Source organism: Haliotis rubra, unplaced genomic scaffold, assembly GCF_003918875.1.
Source record: "Haliotis rubra isolate DU_JTF1 unplaced genomic scaffold, ASM391887v1 Scf12, whole genome shotgun sequence".
Taxonomy (NCBI): Eukaryota; Metazoa; Mollusca; class Gastropoda; order Lepetellida; family Haliotidae; genus Haliotis; species Haliotis rubra.
Genome location: NW_025765114.1, coordinates 1,683,659 through 1,710,384, shown reverse-complemented (window position 1 = coordinate 1,710,384; position 26,726 = coordinate 1,683,659). Strand labels below are relative to the sequence as shown.

General features: G+C 42.8%; 1 pseudogene; it reads right to left on the bottom strand.

Annotated features, from left to right (window-relative positions):
• Positions 1–2,069: 2,069 nt before the first annotated feature.
• Positions 2,070–26,681, bottom strand: LOC124262258 (annotated as a pseudogene).
• Positions 26,682–26,726: the final 45 nt, after the last annotated feature.

Below are 26,726 nucleotides of genomic sequence, written 5' to 3'. Positions count from 1 at the left end.
AAGATCTACAGTGGGCACCGCCTGCCTCACACTGACAACAGAGACAGAAGCAGATCAAGATCTACAGTGGGCACCGACTGCCTCACACTGACAACAGACAGAAGCAGATCAAGATCTACAGTGGGCACCGACTGCCTCATACTGACAACAGAGACAGAAGCAGATCAAGATCTACAGTGGGCACCGACTGCCTCACACTGACAACAGACAGAAGCAGATCATGATCTACAGTGGGCACCGACTGCCTCATACTGACAACAGAGACAGAAGCAGATCAAGATCTACAGTGGGCACCGCCTGCCTCACACTGACAACAGAGACAGAAGCAGATCAAGACCTACAGTGGGCACCGACTGCCTCATACTGACAACAGACAGAAGCAGATCAAGATCTACAGTGGGCACCGACTGCCTCATACTGACAACAGAGACAGAAGCAGATCAAGACCTACAGTGGGCACCGACTGCCTCATACTGACAACAGACAGAAGCAGATCATGATCTACAGTGGGCACCGACTGCCTCATACTGACAACAGAGACAGAAGCAGATCAAGACCTACAGTGGGCACCGACTGCCTCATACTGACAACAGGCAGAAGCAGATCATGATCTACAGTGGGCACCGACTGCCTCATACTGACAACAGAGACAGAAGCAGATCAAGATCTACAGTGGGCACCGACTGCCTCACGCTGACAATAGAGACAGAAGCAGATCAAGATCTACAGTGGGGAACCGACTGCCTCATACTGACAACAGAGACAGAAGCAGATCAAGATCTACAGTGGGCACCGACTGCCTCATACTGACAACAGAGACAGAAGCAGATCAAGATCTACAGTGGGCACCGACTGCCTCATACTGACAACAGAGACAGAAGCAGATCAAGATCTACAGTGGGCACCGACTGCCTCACGCTGACAACAGACAGAAGCAGATCAAGATCTACAGTGGGCACCGACTGCCTCACGCTGACAACAGACAGAAGCAGATCATGATCTACAGTGGGCACCGACTGCCTCATACTGACAACAGACAGAAGCAGATCAAGACCTACAGTGGGAACAGACTGCCTCATACTGACAACAGACAGAAGCAGATCAAGACCTACAGTCGGCACCGACTGCCTCATACTGACAACAGACAGAAGCAGATCAAGACCTACAGTGGGAACAGACTGCCTCATACTGACAACAGACAGAAGCAGATCAAGATCTACAGTGGGCACCGACTGCCTCACACTGACAACAGGCAGAAGCAGATCAAGATCTACACTGGGCACCGACTGCCTCACGCTGACAACAGACAGAAGCAGATCAAGATCTACAGTGGGCACCGACTGCCTCATACTGACAACAGACAGAAGCAGATCAAGATCTACAGTGGGCACCGCCTGCCTCATACTGACAACAGACAGAAGCAGATCAAGATCTACAGTGGGCACCGACTGCCTCACACTGACAACAGGGAGAAGCAGATCAAGATCTACAGTGGGCACCGACTGCCTCATACTGACAACAGACAGAAGCAGATCAAGACCTACAGTGGGCACCGACTGCCTCACACTGACAACAGACAGAAGCAGATCAAGATCTACAGTGGGCACCGACTGCCTCATACTGACAACAGAGACAGAAGCAGATCATGATCTACAGTGGGCACCGACTGCCTCACACTGACAACAGAGACAGAAGCAGATCAAGATCTACAGTGGGCACCGACTGCCTCACACTGACAACAGAGACAGAAGCAGATCATGATCTACAGTGGGCACCGACTGCCTCACACTGACAACAGAGACAGAAGCAGATCAAGATCTACAGTGGGCACCGACTGCCTCACAATGAAGTGACAAGAGAGATAGAAGCAGATCATGATCTACAGCATCAGTACTTGGTGACAGAACATATCATCAACTCGATAGTGGGACACAACATCACAACACTAAAATACTAGGACTTCAGACATGTGATGACTGTAACAAACTAACATAGTCAACCATTTCATAAATACATCAGTTAAATATTGTTTAACAATGTAGTACTGGTCTTGATAATGTAGTTTTCCATTAATTGGGTTTAAAGAGAAATTCTGAATCAAGATTGAAGTTGTCTGTATTCTTTGGTGGCTCTCCATGTCCATGCACTGGTATCAAGTCTGACACAATTACTAGTATCAAGTCTGAGATAATACTGGTATTCTATATAGGTTAATACGGAGATGTAACATCGACCACAAACTATGATCTATTCTTAACTCTGTACACAAGTCCCTGACTGTAACTCCCTGATGTGGCTTTATGAGACAGATGCAGTGTTCAAAATAAAAATGCCCTCTTTTAAAAATTGCAGCTTATTGTGACGAATAAATCCATATAACTTTGAACAGTGCACACATATTGATTTTGACGTGTTTTTTGGGTACCTTATCAATAAACAGGAAAACATAATATACTTCCATTGCATCTTGGGTCCATCCTGGGTAATTAAACTATGCACTGTGATTTGTTATAATATTGCAAGAAACATACTCTCACAACACAAATTATATAATGCATTAGTCTATTGCACTGAAATGACTGAAATGCTATTTGTACAGCACTAATTTACACATACACTATTTCTGTATGGTTTTAACAAGCCAGACCACAAGGCCGGCCGCTACGAGAACCCCAGCTGCTCCAAGCATGTAGGGGGCTGCAGCCTTCAGATCCTCCACCACTAGCGTCCACCGCAGGTCGTTGATCTCGTACTGGATGCGCCGGAAGGTTGGCCTCTTCTGGAACAGCTGGTAGTACTTGTGTATGTTGGGGCAGGTCTTGGCTGGGAAGTACCGTGCCTCCATTCCCAGTAGTGACAGACGAGACAATAAAGTAGTCAGAGATATGTCAGCTGCTGTGATCATTTTTCCAAACAGCCATAGCTCACCATCATCTTCTGAACCTAGATATAAAAATGTAATTTTTAGAGTAAAATTGATATTTTATACTTATCCTGACTCATGCTTATTGCTTGTCTTCTTCTTCTTGCGAACATAGTGGAACACGTGTATCTCCCAATTGAAGTTCCCTTCAATTAAAAAATCACTAATTAGTACTCACCACGAGTTACCTCCCTTCCACAAGTGCTTGGGAACGAGGGCCACCTCAACCCATGTGCCTCACTCTCTCCTCATATACTGAGCCCAACACTTGAATTTCCAGGAAATCCAAAGTGTTATGTGGGGAGGATGGGAGGGCTTACCTCATGAGTCAGGATAAGTATAAAATATCAATTTTACTCTAAAATTACATATTTTCCTTATCCTGACTCATGCTTATTGCTTGTAGAATCCGACGGAAAAGGAGGTGGGAATATATAATACTTTGGATTTTGATAATTAGTGATTTGAACTGTGATGATTGTAATAACCCTATGGGAACTTCATAAAGGCACTGAACTGATGAATTCCTGCTGCTAACTTATCAGCTGCCATATAAAGGTTATTACAATTTACTTATTATGATAAAAGTATATATAACATTAATACAATGCTTAAGACTAATAGACTTAAGCTTGTTAATATGATAGCATAAACTCCTTAGAGTTTGTTAGCTAAAATACTTTTATGATATAAACATAGTACTGAGCTTAAGATATGATTAAACTTAAGCTAAATATATAATAGCAAAAACTCCTTAGAGTTTATTAGCTAATATACTTTTATGAAGTAAACATAGTACTAAGCTTAAGATATGAATAAAACCTAAGCTATATATATAATAGCAAAACTTAAGTAGAGTTTGTTAGCTAATATATTTTATGATATGAGTATAGTACTGTGCTTAAGATATAATTAACTTAAGCTACCTACATAGCCAAAAAACTCGTAAGAGTTTGTTAGCTATTACATTTTACAATGTAACCATAATGCTTAAGATATGATGAAACTTAAGCTAAATATATAATAGCAAAAACTCTTTAGAGTTTGTTAGCTAATATACTTATATGATATAAACATAGTACTGAGCTTTAAGATATGAATAAACTTAAGCTACATATATAATAGCAAAACCTCCGTAGAGTTTGTTAGCTAATACATGTTATAATGTAACCATAATGCTTAAGATATGATGAAACTTAAGCTAAATATATAATAGCAAAAAACTCTTTAGAGTTTGTTAGCTAATATACTTATATGATATAACATAGTACTGAGCTTAAGATATGAATAAACTTAAGCTGCATATATAATAGCAAAAACTCCGTAGAGTTTGTTAGCTAATGTATTTTTATGATATGAGTATAGTACTGTGCTTAAGATACAATGAACTTAAGCTACATATATAATAGCAAAAACTCTGTAGAGTTTGTTAGCTAATACATTTATAATGTAACCATAGTACTGAGCTTAAGATATGATTAACTTAAGCTAAATATATAATAACAAACTCCGTAGAGTTGTTAGCTTATATATCGTATGATATAATAACCATAGTACTGAGCTTAAGATAATAAAAGAACTTAAGCAAAATATATATAGCATGTAGCTATTTAGTACTGTTATAAGATAAGTAGAAATCTGTAAGATTGACTTATCTTCTCTGAGGAACTGTCAACTGTTGTGCGAGGACCATGGAACCGAATTGGTGGATACCTGAGACGTCCTCGGTGGTGATATCTCTCAGATAGTGGTTGGCAAACACCATATCGGATCTCCAGAAATAACCCTCCATTATGGTATTTCAATAGCACTTGTGTAGAGCAAGTGTAGATGTTAGCGCTCTAATATCATGAGGATTAGAAGCTCTTGGAGGGTCGAGTCCTGCAGTCTTGTAGGCACGTAGTATGACAGTTCTGATCCAAAAGGAGATAGTAGTACGTGAGACTTCAGTCTGCGTAGCTTGTTGATAGAGGAAATAAATCTCTTGAATTTTTCCCTCCTGTTTGGCTCGGTGGAGATATATTTTCAGTGCTCTTACTGGCCATCGTGATAGATTCATCGTATCATGGGGTCCAAGTATATCATCAAAGCGTGATCATAAACCTCACTTGTGAGGTGTTGGAGCACTATATTCAGATCCCAAGTTGGAGCGTGAAACTTCCGTTTTAATCCTCCAATCGGAAAGCTCGTAGCAAGGCGAGTAACTGGGTTTAGGTTAACTTGACGCCCGTTCTCAATTATGACAGAGCTATTGCTGCAATATAGGTGGACAAGTTGAGCCTTATAAAATCTTAGTCTGACGTAGATAATATAAGTAGTCAGCCACTTGAGGATATCTAGCTGTAAATCCTTCCTTTGCAGCATAATTGACAAACTGTGCCATTTGTCATCGTATAAGTTGCAAGTTGAGTTACACAGGGCAAGCTAGACTGCTTTGCCGCTCTGGCTGAATAACTTGTTATTCAGGCACGCCTTGATACAATCCATACGTGAAGTTGGAATATATCTGGCTTTCCGTGCGCTTGTTTGGTGTGCGGATGTATTAACAGATTCGAGCACTCTGTAAGATGTAGTATTGGTTGTCCGATTTCTTGAATAAGAGTTGGAAACCACGTTCTCGCTGGTCAGTAGGCCGCGACCAAATTCAGATGGAATTTGACTGCGTTTGACTGATTTTGAGTAAACTTGTGAGATTAACGCTGGTGGTGGAACAGCGTACGTGTTGAGTCCTTCCCACGATATGCTTAGTGCGTCTGTAGCCAAAGCTAGTGGGTCTGGAACTGGCGATACGAATGTTGTCAGTTGTTTGTTGAATCGAGTGGCAAATAGGTCTATTAGTGTAGTTCCTATTTCCTTGATAATTTGAGTGAATATCTCTGTATGGAGCATTCATTCTGTCGGCGATGGTATGTGTGGCCGAGAGAGAGCGTCTGCTATCACATTCTTTGCTCCTGGAATGTGATATGCTCTGACATGTATGTTGAGATTGTCGATTAAATCGAACAATTGAAAACATAGAGTCGATAGGTTCGGGGACCTGGTTGAGCTTAGTTTGTTCACATAAAACGCCACTGTCGAATTGACTGTGTGAATCATCCACTGGGTATACTGTAGTAAGTTGCTCCAGTGCATTAAGGCGTTTATTACTGCTTGCATCTCCAGCAGATTTATGTGTAATTTGCTCTCTTGATTGCTCATAGCCCTGATGCCGTCCTGTTGGCAAGATGGGCTCCCCAACCTCTCCCCAACATCTACGTAGAGAAGTGTTATCGATTCCAGCTCTATTAACGAGACGCCTATTCAAACATTCGATCTCTTGGTCCACCATAGTAGATGAGGTTTGACCTGAACCGGTAAATTGAACGGTAGAGATTCGTCTAGATGCGAATTGATGATGACTTGTAACGGATGTAATTGTAGTCTGCATCTGCCTGTCATGTCTTGAGCTGAAGTGCGTAACCCCAACAGGCTCTGTCACTGTCGTAGTGGTAGCGGAGATAGTAAGGCTTGTGGAATGACTGTTGGATCTTGATCCATGGTCCTCCAGTACAATTATACGATTCTGCGCTGTTACAATTCAAAAACCTAGAATTAGCAGATCTTGCGAAGGTTCTAGGTCCAACTTAAGTAGGTTTACTAACCATCTAGTTGTGTTAGTAGCTTGATGATGAATTCAACTGTAGTCTGAGACGCTATGGATTTGGATCCATTTGTATCCCGTCGTCGAGGTAAATTCGCTGCGAAGTCCTTGACGATGTAGGTGCACAACCAGGGGTGACTGCCATCGTTGAACTTTATGTAAAAAATCGCCTGACTGCCGTGCCCCTCGTCCTTACTTGACAGGGGAGGTCTCTAACCTCAAGAAGGCAGCCCAATCATGAAGGTTCAGATTAGCTGGACTGTAAGGAGGCTTGCTCGTTCACTGATATATTGTTGTCACTTGCAACCTATGTCTTGAACTGTGAACTATGATCGACCTCTGCGTAGGGCGTTGTCCATCTCGGTCCAATCAGAACAAGGCATTTTGATTCTGTAGAGTACCCGCGCTGTGATGTCACCGGTGTAGCAGGAAAAGGAACCTTGTATAATATAATGACGTCGTTGATATTAGAACAATCGTCGGTCTTCAACGTAGCTTCCCGAAGTTACCCGAGTGACCACGTGTTTCGAGGGTTAATGGTAAACGCGCGAAACCTCCGGCGCGAAATACCTCGCTCTGTAATATTAATGCTGGGTAGGTTATTTTCCAGGCTGTCGTGAAAGTAACTTCAGTCTTGAAGATAATTCCGACTTCCTTATATAAGGTTCAATAAAACTTGCAAGTTGTCAGCTTGTAGACTGTTAAAGCTGAACTTGTTGTACATATTTCTTCTCAGGAAATTGTTGACAATTATGAGTTTTACTCGCTGTAACAAGGCTGCTGTTCAATTTCGTTATTGAATTGTCTGCAGATCTGCGTAATGGTCACGCATGTAGATAATCGTATCGTAGTCCGGGATTGCATACCTAGCAATCTATACGGAAATGTTGATTCCTGTGAAGATCTACGAAACGTCGTTGATGCCCTTGATGTAGGTAGTCGGCTTGAAGATCCTTAATTAGGCTCTTCATCTGTTGATAAATTAATACAGCGACGTTCTGTGTTGTAAATAGCCTGTGCAATTGTCTTCGCGTAGGCTTGTAGACGGCATATGGCATACAGTTAATAGACAACTCATGCGATGTCTTGAACGGACTGACGAGTGGCTATATATGACGAGTGGCTAGTATATGGAGACCTTGGAGGAGACTTCCTCGGCGAACGCCGGGGACTTCGCGAAGATCTCGAAGTATCCCTTCTAGATCTTCTGGGTGAAGTAGACTTTAGCCTTCGCGACCTTCGCGAAAGTATCGAGTCAGAGTCCGATCAATATATGAGCGCTTGCTTCGCGAACGACCTCTGTGTTCTACAGGGTGTGGGCTCGGCGAAGCGCTCCTTCTCCGCGATGTCCCTCGCAACTCAATATATGAGCGCTTGCTTCGCGAACGACCTCTGTGTTCTACAGGGTGTGGGCTCGGCGAAGCGCTCCTTCTCCGCGATGTCCCTCGCAACTAGTGAGGCTCTAGCTCCTTCGCGGAGGCGGCCTGGGACTTCCTTAGCGAAGTGTTCGCTACGGGCTGGGTTGCCCTTCGCGGAGGCGCGTTTGTGGGCTCTGGGGCCCTACGCGAAGCCAAGGCGGGCTCTGGGCCCTGTATGACTTATTATGGGTTGGGCTCTGGGGCCCGTGGCTCTGGGGCCTCTGTAAACCGTAACGGTCCTCCATCAGTCTCATGATTTGGTTGACCAGGTCGTCTGGGATGGTCTGCGCTGGCGTTGAGGGTGTCCTCTCTGTGATAGTGACGGGACCCTCAGTTATAATCTCCGGCTAGGCGTAGGCATCTCTGGTTGCATGTTGATCTGCGCTGAAGTGACGGTAGCCGATACTGGTCACTTCTTATGACGTACATCTGGAATGATAATCGGAATCATCATATAAACATAATTCTGAATATCAGAAGCAAAGTTTTTTAGTAGCCTTCGTGGATTTCCCTTTGACGAAGCTGTAGACCTGGGGGTTCGGAGTGTACGTTGAGACGACGTGGAAGCTCTTCTAGTCTTAGACTGTGATGAAGGAACGTCCTGGGATGCAGGTCGCTTCTAAGATATAGCGGGCTGCGTCCCACGCTTATCCCCCGAAGGTAACACAGGTTATATCTGACTCCGATCTATTAGCCATGACTGAAGATTGTTTGCGAGATTTATCTGCCTTCCGTCTCAAAACGGAACATAAATATTTATCAAAGGCAGAAATTGGTAAATTAATACATAATTTACAACGAGAAACAATAGAACATGGAGTAATGCAACTAGGGCATTTTAAATGTGGACTGGTAGCGGAATAACGTAGTTTACAACCTGTGCAGATTCTCATTAACGTAAACTGCTGAACAAACACAGCGAACCGTGAATAAAACAGCAGAAACACGACTAATAATCAATGCTAGTTGAATAAGGATACTAGTTACACCACTATAAATGAATATAAGAGGTACTAAACTAAATATAAGTAAAGGATATAGTGTGTCGGGAGACACAGGTGCTCTCACGTCCAGCTCACTGGGCGAAGAAGGAGAGAGTGAGGCACATGAGTTGAGGTGGCGCCCTCGTTCCCGCGCTTGTGGAAGGGAGGTAACTCGTGGTGAGTACTAATTAGTGATTTTTTAATTGAAGGGAACTTCAATTGGGAGATACACGTGTTCCACTATGTTCGCATGAAGAAGAAGACAAGCAATAAGCATGAGTCAGGATAAGGAAAAATTATATAGTTTGTGTCAACTCAAATGTTTCTGAAATACTATTCTAGGAAAGATAGTTAAACACAAATTCATAGCTGATGATCAACAAGTTACATAATGATGTTTATGAATGGAACGTAATTCTCAAAGTTAAAGTGACACATATACAGATCTATGTAGCCTATGATTCTAACTATATAATGCGTGGATCTGTATAAAATAATAACTTGAGTAAATGTATCATAGTATTAGTTAATGACTGAATGTTATACAATACACAAACTGTTCTTAGATTCTGATGTTTTAGAAGAAGAACATGATCCTTCTGCAGGACCTGCTTAGATTTATCAATCTATGAGAGTGCAATACAAAGCCAGATGGGTGGTGTAAGAAAACCTATGTGAGACCATGGCTGTGATTGGTTAATATGTGACGATGTTTCAAAGTTAAGAAAGAGCACAGCTGGTTTGCTAGATATGCACCTTAGATACATGCACATTCCACAAACAACTTACACAGTATGTAATTTTTCAAGTAAAATTGATATTTTTATACTTATCCTGACTCATGATCTTTTGCTTATCTCACTTTCCCTTGCGAATGGTAGTGGAACACTTGAATCCTTTGAAGTTTCCGAAGTGGACGTAAAAATACACTCACCCATGAGTTACCTCCCTTTTGTCCTTTCCCGCGCAAACAGTCATGTGACCAGCCTTACTCGTCACTCTCTCCTAAATTTTCTGCCCATGCACTTGGATCTGCTGTGAAATCCGAAGTGTTTCCAGTGGGGAGGTTGGGAGGGCTTCTCGTCAAGTATAGGATAAGTATAAAAATATCAATTTTACTTGAAAAATGACATATTTTTTCTTATCGTGACTCATGATCTTTTTCTTATAGAATCCGACGGATTGGTGGTGGGTCAAGCCACTTCGTGGATTCATCAGCTGTCCTTAGATATGTCCTGTATCCCCCCCATGGGGACTGCGAAACGACATTTCCGTGATTCTATTCTTCCAACTTCCGTTATAACTCGGGGGGACCACTTTCTTGTCTTACTTCAGTCTCAGACAAGTTGAATCATGTTGATTCATGTGGCTACAGATAAACTAGTATCTTCCTATTACTAGATATCTTATAACAACCCATAGATTATGATAAGATCTTTATCATAAATGAGTTGCGACCCCTTCACGTACAGGTAAGATCTTTACCCGTACAGGATCTTTAATCACTCATGCTAGCCTGTCCTAGACTGTGGGCATGGACTTTCAAACTAATACTTTTCCTTAGTAAAAGTTATCAACAAGTCAGCGTGATAAAGGGTGAGATTTTCCAACTCAGCGCCTTTGAGGAACCGTTAGTTGCTGTGCTACAACGAGAGGCCCAAATTGGTGAATGCCTGAGACGTCTTCAGTGGCTATGTCTCGGAGGTAGTGGTTGGCAAACACCGTGTCCGACTTCCAAAAGCAGCCCTCCATAATTGCAGATATAGAGCAATTTCCATGCAGAGCCAGTGTTGACGCCAGTGCTCTGACTTCATGTGGGCTGGAAGCTCTAGGAGGTTCTAGTCCTGCTGCTTTATAGGCTCTCAATATGACGGCTCTCATCCAGAACGATATCGTCGTTCTTGAGACTTCTGCTGATGTCTCTGAGGATAACAGGATGAACAGGCACTTGAATTTTCATCTCCTTGTCTCAGTCTTTAGAAGATAAATCTTCAGGGCTCTGACCGGACACAAGGATAAGTCCTCTATATTTTCTGGTCCGAGGATTGTAGATAGAGCAGGTACGTGGAACTGTCTATCTGGCTGGCCAGGTAGTTGGTTCTTGGCAATGAAATCCCATCTAAGTCCTAGATGAACTGCAGCATGTTGCCCCGTGTCGAAACTGGTTCGACCAAAGTCCAGCGCATGTATCTCTGATATTCGAGCTGCCGTGGCTAGCGCAAGCAGGAACAGAGTCTTCTGTGTCAGCAGCTCAAGGGTAGTTTGGCCTAGAGGTTCGTAGGCATCACTCATAAGATGACGTAGAATTACATTCAGATCCCAGGCCGGAGCTCTGAACTTCTTTTGCTGGTCCTCCAGTTTAAAAGATCTCAGCAGAGCAAGTAATTCTGGTTCTTTCGTCAACTTGATGCCTGTTTTCATGTTAATCACTGTACTGATGGTAGCGAGGTATGTAGATAATGTCAAACCTTTCAGATGTCTGGTCTGTCTAAGATGACACAGGTATTCCGCCACTTGAGGATGAGTAGCTTTCATCGCAATGAAACTTTTCCACCTTGCATAAGTCTCAAACTTCAGCCACTTGTCATCATACAGGTTACAAGTAGATCTGCGTAACGCTAGCATTACTGCCTTGGATGCCCAGGCGGAGTTTCCTCTTTTCTTCAAACATGTTTTGATATAGTCCACATGTGTAGCTGGAATGCTGTGGGTTCCCGTGGACTTGCTTGGTGTGCGGATGTATGAGTAGGTTCGGGCCAATCTGGTAACTTGATTGTTGGACTTCTGAGATCTTCTATTAGGTCTAGGAACCATACATTCGCTGGCCAGTATGGCGCGACCAAAGGTCAGTTGTAGCGCCTGTGTCTGTTTGATCTTCAACAGTACTTCCGGTAGTAATATCAGGGGTGGAAACACATAAGCGTTTAGTCCTTCCCAAGATATGCTCAGTGCATCTGTTGCCCAGGCTTGAGGATCTGGAACTGGTACGACAAACGTCTGTAGTTGCTTGTTGAACCTCGTGGCAAACAGGTCTATGCAAGGGGATCCTATTTCCCTTATGATGAGCCGGAACGCTTCTGGATGGAGCATCCATTCCGTAGGTGACGGGTGCAGTGGTCGGGAAAGAGCGTCGGCAAGTACGTTCTTGGCTCCGGGTATGTGACACGCCTTTATCCAGATGTTTGCTTCCTCCGTGATGTGGAACAACTGGAATGTGAGCTGTAGCAGGCTTGGAGACCTTGTGGATCCTTGCCGATTTATGGAGAATGCCACTGTAGAGTTGTCCGTGTGGATCATCAGCATTTTGTTGTTCAGCGAGCTTGACCATAGTTGTAAGGCGTTGATCACGGCTTTCATCTCCAGCAGATTGATGTGAAGATGCTGCTCTATTTTGGACCACCTCCCTGATGCAACTAGATTGTTGAGATGCGCACCCCAGCCTTGTATCGAAGCGTCTACATAGAGATGTGTGTCGAAGGCCGGCTCTTGTAAATAGGTCCCTCCGTAAACGTTCGACCTGTGTGTCCACCACAGTAGATACCTCTTGAGGTTGTCTGGCAGCAAGATTGGGTCTATGCTGTCTAGATGTTTTGTCAGGAACTGTTGCAGCGGTCTTAGTTGTAACCTTCCTGTGCGAGTCAAGTCCTGCGCCGAGGTTAGTAGACCGAGTAGAGCTTGCCATGATCGTAGTGTTAACGGAGAGATGACTGCTAGTGGAATCATGGCTTGTATCTTGACCCAACGATCTTCTTGGACGACAATACGATTCTGTGTTGTGATAAACCTTATCCCCAGAAATTGCAGATCTTGTTTTGGTTCCAACTCTGACTTCATAAGGTGCACCAGCCATCCTAGTTGAGTGAGCAACTTGACCGTGAAGTTCAGCTGTAGTCTGAGTTGATTGGCATCTTGGTGAACCTGAATGCTGTCGTCCAAGTAGAAGGCATTGTGTAGACCTCGATGATGTAGATATGCGACTATATGTTTGGTTACTCTTGTGAATAGCCACGGAGCCGAAGATGTTCCAAACGGTAGGACGTTCCATTGGAAGTGCTGCCTCAGAATAGGAATCGTAGATACTTTCTTGATTCCGGATGTATGGGGATGTGTAGATACGCATCCTGCAGGTCTATGCTGGCCATGTAATCTGCTGGACGGACGAGTAGTCTGAGTTGAGGTAGGTGGATCATTCTGAACCTGTCTGGTTTCAGTAGATAGTCTTTGTTGAATTTGCACATGTTGTAAATCAGTCTGAACTTCTCCTTGGAGTTCTTCTTGGGTACTAGAAAAATTGGGGAGTAGAAGCCTGGAGTGAGGTGAGGTGAAATTGGGTTTATTGTCGTGCTTGAGAATATTTCGCTCATATGACGACGTGTATGCGTGTGTATGTGTATGTGCGGCTGCTTGTACTAGCCCAGACTTAAGCTGGTTTTATAGTGCTAGCCCACTGAGATACCATGCCACAGTGAAGCATGGATACCCCACTCAGACACATTATACTGACTCCGAGCCGACCAGTCCTTGTTGTACCCATTAATGCCGAACGCCAGGCAGGGACCAACAAGTACCATATTTTAATGTCTTTTGGTATGACGCGGTCGGGGATCTAACCTGCGACCTTCCGCTCTCTGGGTGGATGCTCTAACTACTACACCACGGAGGCTGTCCTGGAGTGAGATGATGCTGATCTATTATCTATACCGCCTCCTTCGTAAGTAGTGAGTTGATGGCTTCTTGTAGTCTGTCTGCCTGCTCCTCTGCATAGTCGAAGACCATCGAGCTGAGGGTTAGCGGAGGTGTGGCCTTGAGTTGTACTCTGTATCGTTTTGAGTGAGTTCTCTCCCTGAGTTTCCTCTGTAATTTCCGGATGGGCGACGAAAAGATCCTTTGCCGCCTCTGAAGCTGAAGTACTTCTTCTCCTTTGCCTTCTGTATGCCGGAATATTTGGACTTGCTGTTATACTTTGGTGAAGTATGATGGATGACGTTGGCCAGAGTATCTATGGATTTTATCATCATAACTTCTCTAGAGTTGTGCGTAGCTTCCTTAGCTGCATCGTCTATTTGTCCTCCAAAGATAGTAGGTGCCTCCCATGGAGCCCTAAGTAGCGGTTGGGTGAATCTGTCACTCCATGAACAGGATGCAAGTAGCCCTTGTCTGCGTAGTAAAGTGAGACCTGCAGATATAGATGCCAGATGGACCGATAAAAAGTATTGGTCCTTCTTCTGAGTTATGAGCACCGAATATATCATTCTGTCCTCTTCTGAACTTGGGTTCTGGAATTTATTGATCAATGTTTCATTTATAGCTCTGGACCTGGCCAACCCGAAGAAGGATCTCCTTGCAGCAGTATCAAGTTGAGATAACTTTTTATCTTCTACTTTATACATCTTGTTCCGGGGGTCGTTGACTAACTTCATGTTATCATCCCATTCAGGCGCCTTTGTAAATGGATTCATATGATGTAAGGGGAATCTCTTCACATTAAATGATGGCAGATGCTGACTCTGGTACCTTGGATATAGGTTCAATCGGAGGGATAGTGACGGAGTCAAAGTCGTCGTTACGCATCATATAAGTGTAGACTTCATCTTTATCCTTAGAAGGAGACTCCAAGCTCAACCCGTTGGCAATCCAAGCTTTAACCTCTGCGTCTGGGAAGACGAAGTCTGCTTGCTCATCCAGTATCTCCTGATTATTAGAGCTAGGCATCCGCGTATCATCCATCTGCGAACCTGTATCCCTTCTCGAACCTTCATCATCCTTTCGCAAATCTCTGTCTGAAGATTCCTCCCTATGCGAAGGTCTATCTTGAGAATCCTCTCTTCACGAACCTCTATCTGTAGATTCATCTCTTTGCGAACCTCTGTGATGTGAGCTTTCTCTTCGCAAACGTCTGTCGCTAGATGTATCCCTTCGCAAACTTCTGTGATGTGAGCCTTTTCTTCGCGAACCACTGTCTCATGATGAGTGACTTCGCGAACGTCTGTGAGAGATGAGATCTCGATCTAGAGCTAGGTGTAGGAGATGGATCCTTCGATGTTCTCGAACGTTGAGGGTTCGCAGATGTTGAACGGTGAGTAGGCATCTCATGACTTTTATCTTCCTCCAAGATGACAGAGTCGTCGGACTGTGGAGACCTTCGCAAAGGTGTACGTTCGCCAACGTAGTCTTGAGACGTAGTTCTCTGAGGAGTAGGTTCACGCAGGTCCGTAGGCTTGCGCACGATGTCGGTAGATGAGAGGCTTTGCCGAGCCTTCGCTTCTTCCTCGAACCTGCGTTCCATCATGGTCATCATCTGGTTGGTGAATTGTCTCATAAATTAACCTAGATCAAAGTTCTGCGTTGGTTGAAGCTGCTGCGGTATAGAAGAAGCGTTCGCGAACGCTGATGATTTCTGTGCCCTGACTTCACTCCGTTGAGAAGTAGGTGGTAGTTCGTCAAACAGCTGGCCTGCTGTGACCGTTGCAGGGGACGATCTAGTAGTCGTAGAAGTCGATTGAGTCGCTGATCTCGTAGGTACTTCGGGTAGAAGTAATGGGGGATCATCAAAAACGTCTTCTTCATGTGGAGGTAATATCTCTTCGTTGAAGGATTTCTTATGCGTTGACTTACTAGCCCGCCCAGATTTATCCTCCGATCTGGTAACAGATGCTTTCTTCTATGATGTAGAAGAAGATGACATCTTTTTCTTAGCTTGAGTCGGAGTCAACTGCGTTGTAGCCGATCTCTTCTTGGCCCCTGTACCAGCAGACTGCCCCTGCAATGTACTGAACATAGCACCAGTATTATGAACTTCAGCAGAAGCAAGCAACATACGGTTTGCAGGCTGATCTCCTGTGTTATCAGCCATGACTTGAGATGACTTCCTCACCGATCCATGTCTTATAGATATAAGACAAATATTGATTAAATTGTAGATTGGATAAATCAACATAATAAGTACAGCGCAAGCTAGAAGAACATGGTTTTATGCACGAAGGGCATTGAGGGTGAGGATCAGCCACGGATAACCTAGCCTGCAAACACTGCAAGATTTCATGAAATGTAAACAAAGTTACATAAGGATGAAATTATATGACACAAATACAAATAATGTTTACAAATTTTTTACATATTATAATACATAGTAGTTATTGCCAAATCCATACACAGTGTAATTTTGAAGAACAGGACCTAAATAAAAAGGATATAATGCCGTATACGGGACTCCAGTGCTCGCCCAACCATCCACTTGGGCGAAAAGGGAGAGAGTGACAAGCAAGGCTGGTCACACGACTGTTTGCGTGGGAAAGGCCAAAAGGGAGGCAACTTGTGGGTGAGTGTATTTTTACGTCCGCTTCGGGAACTTCAAGGGATTCAAGTGTTCCAATACCATTCGCAAGGGAAAGGGAGATAAGCAAAAGATCGTAAGTCGTAATGTATATAAAATGTATATATATATATACTGATTTATATATAAGAAATACATAATCATGTTGAGTCATACTGTCTCAAATTACTACTGATAAATATGTATGGGAAAACTGTTCAAAGCAGAGAATAAACCACCACCAAAATGGTAAATATTCTTAATATCTATTTCCTAAAAAAGTCACTGATTTTTGTCTGTTTTGAACTGTCCCATTCCTCCTCCTTTCGTTTGCAAAAATACACTATGAGCTTGTATTATGTAGACTTCCTTGTAGTGCTCTCTCTGTGGCACAATAGCCACTCAGCCCCATTAAATGAATCACAAATGGACGTTGTCAACGGCTCAAAGGTGTCATCATAACTGCTGTCAGCATCAATGGGTTCTTCCTGAGGCAAAAAGCAGCAGCAGCAAAATTGTGTTTGGCAGGTTGTCATTGCTGTTGATCCAAATTGTTGCAGTCTTCTGAAATTATCTGATAGCATCAGTTACATCTTCTAGCTGAAATACCACCAAAGTTTCAAACACTGGCCCATGTCCCTTCATCCAGCAGTTGTTAAAGGTGGCTGACATCGCCTTCATCTAGACTGTCACTGTCTTGAGGGGATGCTGTGGGGTACACTTCCCTTTCTATTTATGTGCTGACCAGAAATCTCCAATAGTGTGCTGTGAAAGCAATTGGATAAGAGAGGTGGTATTCTTTGGCACTAAGAAGGCCTTTATGAGTCCAGTGTGACACTGTAAAGTGCTAGCTGGGGAATGGGAGGGACAGTTATTCAGTTATCCCTTCAAAGTTACAAATCATAAGAAATTTGCAGATAGCTGGCATGAACTTATAAGAAAAAACACATTCATAAGAAATCTTTGCAGTCATTTATGTATTTGAAGAGGTGCTGCAATGAGCAGGTAGTGTGGCTCTTTTGACGTGATAAAGGCACTTAGGATTGAGGGTGTTGCTGGTCACTAAAGGCTTGAGCTTATGGTTCCATGGCTTGTTGCATGTCAGCAAACCTGTAACTCATGGCTTGGCTTACTTGAATTAGGACTGCTTAGGTCATCTTTGATCTTGTTTTGTACTTGTAGTACAAGAAAGTCTCACCAGTTGTAGGTTTGTTCTTCTTTCCAGTCATCTGAATCCATTAGCCCCCTCTAGTTAATGCTAGCTTGTGACTTGCCCTATCAGACTCGCCTCACCACTCCAACTTTGTCTTGAATAACCCTGTTGCTTAGATTTACAGTAGAAAAGGAAAAACCAACAAAGATTTACTTTATACCCCTTGTAATTATTCTGTTTAAATGGTTGATTTGGCGTCTGTTTCAGATATTCAAATCTGTATTAAATACCTGAAGCCATTATTTCCTGTGTTATTACATCATAACTGGATGGTTTGAAGTTGGAAGAAATTTCATGTGTTATCAACTACAACAATGTAAGATGGGTATTAAATTTAGGCCAAACAAAAAAAAATGTTGTGGTTCCGATTACACCTCTTTAAAATTTAGGGTACCGATAGGTAGGTAGGGATTATTTTTATTCTTTACATTTTGTTTTAGAAGTAAAGTACGAACTAATAACACATTTATCAATGTGTTATTGTTTATTCAATCAAGCTTGCGGCCATCATGTCGAGTTTCTTTATCAGAATGACCAGTCCCCGGAAAAACAATGGCATCTGAAAGCTTATTTTATTAATACCTCTAAAAAACCTAGGGTCGGCAGCAGAATTCAAGGGTCGGTCGGGTAATCGGAACCACAACATTTATTTTTTATTTTTATTTTTATTTTTTTGGCTAATTCTATTTTAGAAGAGATCTTCCTTGGGGTACATATATAATCCGACCAAACCCAGCAGGGTGGTAAGGTTACACGATTGTAGTGCTATGAGCCTTCAGTGGAATGTCGATAATCAGATTGACCACAGAACCAAATCAATGACGAGACTCACTCGGTCAAGGGAGTAGGACACTGCCCACTGGAGATAACTGAATGACTGAACTGAGTACGACCCTTAGAATGCGTGTCGAGTAGGTAGTGGCAAATGAAGGTGCTCAGCCAGCTCCAAATAGCGGCGGAACATATCTCTTCAATGGGCAGTGCCTCTGCATATGCCTTTGAAGTGGCAACTGCCCTCACCAAATGAGCCTTTAACCCCTCAGGGGGAAGTTTACCCTTAGCATTGTAAGCCGAACAAATGATGGAAACATGCCGATGTGATATAGTCTGTTTACTAGCAGGGACGCCAGCCTTCCCACCACCATAACAGCAGAACAACTGGGTACCCGTATGGATTCCTTTCATTCGTTTGATATAGACCTTGAGAGTCTTGCAGACATCCAATGGGTGAAGGCTGGGTGAGAGTGGGAAGTTTGATAGGAGCTGTCAAGTGGAAAGCATGATAGATCTTAGGGCAGTAACTATCTGGGAGGTGAATACTGACCTGATCAGTATGAAAAACCATCAGTGCCCGTTCGGCGGACATCACATGAACATCCCCACCCGTCTACTGGAGGTCATCACTACAAGAAAGGCTGTCTTTCACATCAACAACTGAAGGGAGAGAGCCGACAGGCTTGAAAAGGCAGGACCGGACAGCCAATCAAGAATGATTGACAAATCCAAAGGTGGGCCGGGTCGAACCCAATCCACGCCAGCTAAGAAGCGCTGTATGAGAGGGCGCTGTCCCAGAGGAGCACCATCAACATGGATGTGAAACGTGGAAATATCCAGTATCCACGATTGGTCGAGGCCACAAGACCTTCCAAACAGGACTGAAGGAACTCCAATACCCAAACTAAATCTGAAGAAAAGGGATCTGCAATTCCCCTATCTGTACACCAGCGGACACAGTGGACCCACCTATCTTCATATTGAACATTTGTTGAATCCTGGAAAAGGCACGTAAATATTCTCATTACTGTTATTATTATTATTATACTGCCTCTAAGCCAGACGTGTGTCTGCAACTGCTGCAGGAATTCTGCGTGCCTGGAGATTAGACCTGACAGAGGCCAAGCCACCCATTGAATCCGTTGATTCGGGTGTGGCGCTCCGTTCTACCGGTAAGTGAGAATGTCCGTCCGTAAAGATAATAAATAGAACAGGAGGCTGAGCCAGAAACCTGAGAATCACCGGAAACCAGATCTGCGTTGGCCAAAGAGGTGCCAGCAGCACAAGGTCGACAGCTGCAATAGGACCTTGGGGATTAGCGGTAGTGGTGGGAAAGCCCACAATACCCTGTCTGTCCAATCCAGCAGGAAGGCTTTGGAGGCCAATGCCCTCTGGTCTGGTGTCAGAGAGCAGAGCACTGGTATCTGATTTGTCCCGCCAGACATGAACAGATCCACCTTGAATGACCCGTACAACTGGGAAATAACCCCGAATATTCTCTGATCGAGCATCTACTAATGCGGACCAGGATCCGGCGAGACCATGTCTGCTCACATGTTTTCCAACCCCGGGAGACATACCAGAATCACCTGACAGTCGTACCTGTCGCACCACAGTAGGAACTACCACCTCTCCCACAGGAGCACTGGAGACACCGTGCTGCCTTGCTTCAGAATATACGTCATAGCCATACTGTTGTCTGTCTGAAGACGAACCACCTGGCCCTGTACATGATCCTTGAAGCTTTCGAATACCAACCTGACTGGCCTCTGTTCCAACCCATTGATGTGAAGGAGGGCTTTGGTCTTGGACCAGCGTCCGGACACCGACAGACTGCCCAGAACACCCCCCTAGCTGATGAGGGATGCATCTGTTTGAACTGAGAGAGCTGGTGCCAGTAGTACCAAGGTTATCGGAATGTTGCTGATCGGGATGTTAATCAACAATCAAATCTGAAAAACGTGTAACACAAGCTAGCAAGTGGTGGACATCTCAAGCAAAACAAGAAATCAGTGGAAAGGTTGTTCTCATCCACACATAGCTGCTGCATTAGTGCAATAGCAATCCACAATAGTTTGAAAATGGGGACAATGTTTTATTGACTAGACATAAATACTATGATGTTTCACCTTCTTTTGTTCTCCTCAGCAATATCTCAATGTCTGTGAAAATATTGTCCAGTTGATCAAGTTGTCCCTTCACCTTCTCTTCATCAGTGATGACATCATATTTCTGGGCTGCTGTCTGACTTTTAGCTAGGTAACCATCAGCGTAAACTTGGGTGTCTCGTTGCTTTGTGTGACAAATAACAGAGACGTTTGGCAAAGTTTTCTGAAGACAAGAAAAAAAATGTTACAACTAATGATAAGGCCAGACCAATTGTATTTCTTGTTTTACAGATCCGCCTGTAAGAATGTCTTTTTTCAAGAATAAGAAAATAAATAAAAATATTCCCTGCTCAAAAAATAAAATCCTAATGTTTTATCGGCCAAAAATGTCAACTTAAAGAAAAAAAAAAAATTTTATTGTTTTTTTCCCCCCATATACACTTCATAAATTGCCAGGGGCGGTGGGGTAGCCTAGTGGTTAAAGCATTGGCTCGTCACGCCGAAGACCCGGGTTCGAATCCCCAAATGGGTACAATGTGTGAAGCCCATTTCGGATGTCCCCCGCCGTGATGTTGCTGGAATATTTCTAAAAGCGGCGTAAAACCAAACTCACTCAGTCATAAATTGCCAAAAGTAATCATGTCTGGACCAGACAATCCAGTGATTGACATCATATTGAGGGTGTTGTGAGATATGGCATGCAACAGTATTTAGTGGTCAGTTTTAATATGGTAAGAAAGATGTAATGCTGTGACCTTTACAGTGCCAATGCCGAGCTGTCTAGTACTCCTATGAAGTGATCCATCAGGTTACCTCTCATGCTCCTCTGTACTGCAAAGGGCAGCCGGCAGCCAGATGCCGACAGGTGGGGGTGGAAGATGATGCCATATGTGATGACATCCACAGGAATACCAGTCAGCTGTTCCCGCACCGACGCCACTGACTGGCCCAGGGAGGTCTTGAGGTCAGGGACCAGAGTAGGACCTGGAACAGGCAATATTCAAGATGTTCAATGGAGTGAAAAAATGGTGTATGGCAAACCTCAGTCTGTATATTGTTAAACATAAACATATATCTACATGTTTCCACTTCCTTAAAAAACAAAAGAAGAATTGCTTGTTTCCTTCTGATTATCCCAAGGAAGTGATGAGTAAAGAGTAAAGAGCCAAGTGTGAGTGAGTGAGTGAGTGAGTGAGTGAGTGAGTTTAGTTTTACGCTGCACTCAGCAATATTCTAGCTATATGGCAGGAGTCTGTAAATAATCAAGTCTGGACCAGACAATCCAGTGATCAACAGCATGAGCATCGATCTGATGACATACTGGTATGTCAACCAAGTCAGCGAGCCTGACCACCCGATCCCTTTACTCACCTCTTACGACAAGCATGTGTTACTGAAGGCACATTCTAACCCGGACCTTCATGGGTAGCCAAGTGTGAGAGATGAAGAGTCTAATACAAATTGATGAGACTAGGAGGATGAGACTTGGATGAGAGAAGTAAGACATGATAAGAGAAGTAAGGGATGATGATACTAGTAAAGATTCTCATACTCATTACAGATGATGAGAGTAGAAAGGTAAGACTAGTAAACTGGTGAGTATATGTGAAGTGGGGTTTAACGTTGTACTTGAGAATATTTCGCTCATATGACAACGTGTGTATGTGTGGCTGATTGTACTATCCCAGACTTAAGCTGGTTTTATAGAGCTATCTGACTGAGATACCATGCCGCAGTTAAGCATGAATAACCCACTCAAACACATTATACAGCCTCCGAGCCAACAAGTCCTTGTTACACCCATTAATGCCGAGCGCCAGGCAGGGACCAATTTTAACGCCTTTTGGTATGACGTCGCCAGGGATCGAACCCACGACCATCCGCGCTCCAGGTGGACACTCTAACCACAACACCACTGAGGTGGTCTAGTAAACTGACGAGAGATGAACAGACTAGTAACAGATGATGAGACTAGTAAAAATTGATACTATTGGTTGTGAGAGATAGACAGATCGGTAAGAGATGATAAGACCTGTTTAACATGCTAACACATCGTACCCATTTGGGGAAATGAACAAGTGACAAGTAAAACCTTTAAATCACTGCTCTTTAAATGAACATATATCATTAATGAAGCCTTTGCTCAACATGACTATGCTAGCTTGTACTGTCTGAGATATTTGTAAGTGAAAGTTATAAAATATCCTATGAAAATGATGAAAACAAAACATATGAGAAAATACCGCATTTCTGAATCTGTTTCGTTCAAAAAACTTATGTGTGATGTGTGAATTTATCAACAAGCCCAGTCAAGTCTAGTAAAATTGATTTGGTCCTAAAGGGTCAACAGCAGTAAAATATGGCCAGGCAAGCTACTGAGGCTTGTAACCTTAAGTAAATCTAGTTGTGCAGACTAGTGGGGTTGGGGCACATACTGAAAACATATATATATACACCTCCACATCCCATAAACCAGGGATATTAATGGGTACAACAAGGACTGGTCGGCTCGGAGTCAGTATAATGTGTCTGAGTGGGGTATTCGTGCTTCACTGCGGCATGGTATCTCAGTGGGCTAGCACTATAAAACCAGCTTAAGTCTGGGCTAGTACAAGCAGCCGCACATACACATACACACGCATGCACGTCGTCATATAAGCAAAATATTCTCAAGCACGACAATAAACCCAATTTAAACCTCACCTCACCTCACCATAACCCAGGAAAGAATATGGCCTAGCATTACCAGTGTCGGACATCATGTCGATGTAGTCGATGATTTCTTCTGGGTTGTTGATGATCTTCGTCCCATCCTTCAACACAGGCACATGGACACCATCAGGGTTTAGTCGGACATACCATGGCTCCATGTGCTGACCATGGAACAAACTGACCAGCTTGGGTTTGAACTGGACATTCTTCTCATAGAGAGCCAACAGCACCTGCAACATGAACAGCAACAGAGATGATACCCTTGACTCCCCTGCTTGAACAGTTTTAACTTATCATATATGATGGCATTGAAACAACAGATCGCTTCTTACGAAAACTTCATACTGAACCTGTATTATTCACATTTTGAAAAAAGTTAGGCTAGAATACACTTTACTGGGCGCAGCCCTTGCCCTACCGCACTGTCTCAAGCGCTGTCTCGCTATATCGCGGTAATTGCTCTGTCTCCCTTCACTTGCATCTTTAGAGTCAAACAACCCTTTACGATCCTTAGGGTTAGGGTTAGGGTTAGGGTTAGGCACCCTTTACAATCCTGTGCCCGGTAAAGTGCAGTACTCCCAAAAGTTAACATGAATTTCTGCCGACCTGTAGGAACTCAGTCTTGCTTACTTGAATACTGGCAAAGAACAAATTCAAGCACTAAAGAATCTTTAGTTATTAGAACAGTAAACATGGTAAAAGTCTGGAAACATGTAATCATCTATAAAGATTATTATGGTTACAACCCAGATAGCATTCGGACGTTGGCCCAACGTTGGCAATGTTGGCAAAACCATTGTCAACGTTGAGCCAACGTCTGAATGCTATCTGGGAAGGCCCTTGAGTATTGGCAGGGAGACTATATAACGGGGAGTGGTCACACCTCGAAAAGCCCCTTAGCGTATGCCTCGGCTCGTCACGTGACCAGTGTAGCCAATATCGCGGCAGCGTAGTTTTTAAGATTGAGCTTGGTTTATTTTCAACAGCTGATTACATTCGCTGAGTGTTGTGACAACTGAAAACCTACATGTAGAAGATAAGTTACCTATTCTGTCACTTCATTTTAAGTCAAATAATTGTTATTAGTGTCAGTATTAGTATAGTAGATTTGTAGTTAAGTTTCAAGTAGCTCACTGGCTTCAGTTCTCGGTACACAGCGAAGAAAGACTAAATTCTATCGCTAAAAAGTTCTTTCACATATTTCGTTAATGTTTAGAAGGGAAATATACCATTAGTTGAAAGGTGTTTACAAGTAATAGTGATAGTTTTATAACTAAAAAAAATTGTTAGGGTGTATTTGAGGGGTGTGAAAAATATGACATATCGCCAATCTGCCATTGAAATACTACAGGGCATTGTTTGAGTGTTTCTAGTTATTGTTCTAAAACATCTATCACATACACCTTTAATTTTTGTGAGGGGAATATACCATCAGGTGAAAGGTGTTTGCAAGTAATAGTGATAGATTTATAATTATAAAAAAATTGTTAGGGTGTATTTGAGGTGTGTGAAAAATATGACATATCGCCGATCTGTTCTGATCCGCCGTTGATGCTTGTGATGCTTGAGTGCTATAGTTCTAAAACTGCTTTCTTTCTTGTTGATCTTAGTATTTGACAAAACTGGAAAGGTGTTTACAACGCTTTGTGATAGTTCTACACTCTCTGTTTTTGAGGGGTGTGTGACAGTGTCAGTTAACATTCTGTCCATGTCCATGCCATTCCACACATGCAGTAAGATATCTGAATTAATTACTAATGTAAAAAAATGTATCAAAGTAGATTTTTTTTTAAAAGGACAGCTGATGTTAACACATATGTTCCAGCGATAGTTTTGCGTTCTTTAACATGTTTGGGGAGGGATGGCCGTGGTGTATCATTTATTATTTCATTCATTCACATATGTATTTCTTTAGCAAAGCTATATTCTCCATCTATAATTACCAGAAACATTTTGGATGTATTAATCACAAGGTCATTTTTAAGATATTTGACTCCATGAATACACCTATTCTGTGTTATGGATCAGAGATATGGGGAACCCCCTTATTAAAGACATATTGAAACTGTACATTTTAAGTTCTGTAAGACTTTTCTCAAAGTCAGCAAGAATACCAACAATAGCATGGTGCTTGGAGAGTGTGGCAGACTCTCACTGCAATACCACTATACCTCTAGATCAATAATGTACTGGTGCAGACTGTTGCAGCTACAACATCATAGACTTCCTTATCAGGCCTACCAAATGCTCAAATCTCTCGATGATAATAATAAATCTACTTGGGCTTCACATATAAGACAAATCCTTTTTCAGTATGGTTTTGGGTTTGTATGGATCTCACAAGAAATTGGCTGCATTAAAACATTTATATCCATCTTCAAGCAGCGATTTTATGACTGCTTCCTTCAAAATTGGCGTTCCTCACTTGACTCTTCATCTAAATGTAAATATTATTCACAATTTAAATGTTTACTTAATGTCGAACACTACTTGTCATGTGACCTCCTCCCATATCAAAGGAAAGTTATGGCTATGTTCCCGCTGTAACAACTTTAGATTAGCAGTGGAAACTGGCCGCCACACAAATACACCCTATGATCAACGTCTCTGCCTTTACTGCCACTCTGTTGGTTTAAACTATGTTGAAGATGAGTTCCATGTTCTACTCATCTGTGGTAAATATTCTGAAATAAGAAATAAATGTTTCACAAACCAACCAGGCCCACCCTGCAACAATTGAAACTTGTGTGCGTTTAATTACTCGCAACGACATAAATTATCTAAAATCATTAAGTACATTCCTCTCCACCGTATTAAAACTAAAACATAAATCCACTACTACTATCAATTGACCCTGTACTCCAATCGTCATCCTATATCCAGCATGTATGTATTCTTTATAATTGCACTATGTTGTATTATGGGCCAAGGGCCTACATTACTGAAATAAAATGTCTGTCTGTCTGTCTGTATTTCTTTGTTTTGTTCTTTTTCTTTATTTCTTTATCATTCATTCACATATAACTCTTGCTCTTCATCATTCATTGTAAAATTCCGACTGATACAATAAACTGGCTGAAGTACTGTTAAACGCAGCCGAAGTTGCGCTGGGAACGAATCAAGTCACTGTGTGCGTTGGAGCATGACGAGGCACACGCAAATTAGTACAAATGGTAAAGAAAGCAAGCGAGTGACCTATCCCTGTTGTAGATTATCCCTGCCCCTGGTATTGGTGAGGTTTGGGGCTATTGTATAGCTGTTAATGACATTCTCTTTACAATCACATTTATCATCCACAGAGCTGGCTCAATGGAAGGTGGCATCAATAGTACTGTCCGATCAGCAAGTCAGTGTTAAACAGTGTTTGAATTTGTAAATTCAGCACACAAAATTAATGATGACATTGAAAGCAGGCGAGTCTGACAAATGCATCGTATGTCATTTTAAACCCACAACAAGGGAACGCGAAACCCATAGCACTCACTTTCTGTGATGAGAAGGATGTTGGAAAATAGAAGCATGTTATGTTTTGTGAATCAATATCGCTGGATAAGTCTGTACTGCCTTGAGATTTACCCTCCATAATGACATGTGAATGTCCAGATTATCTCCCTTTAATGATTCTCTGGTATTGGAAATACAA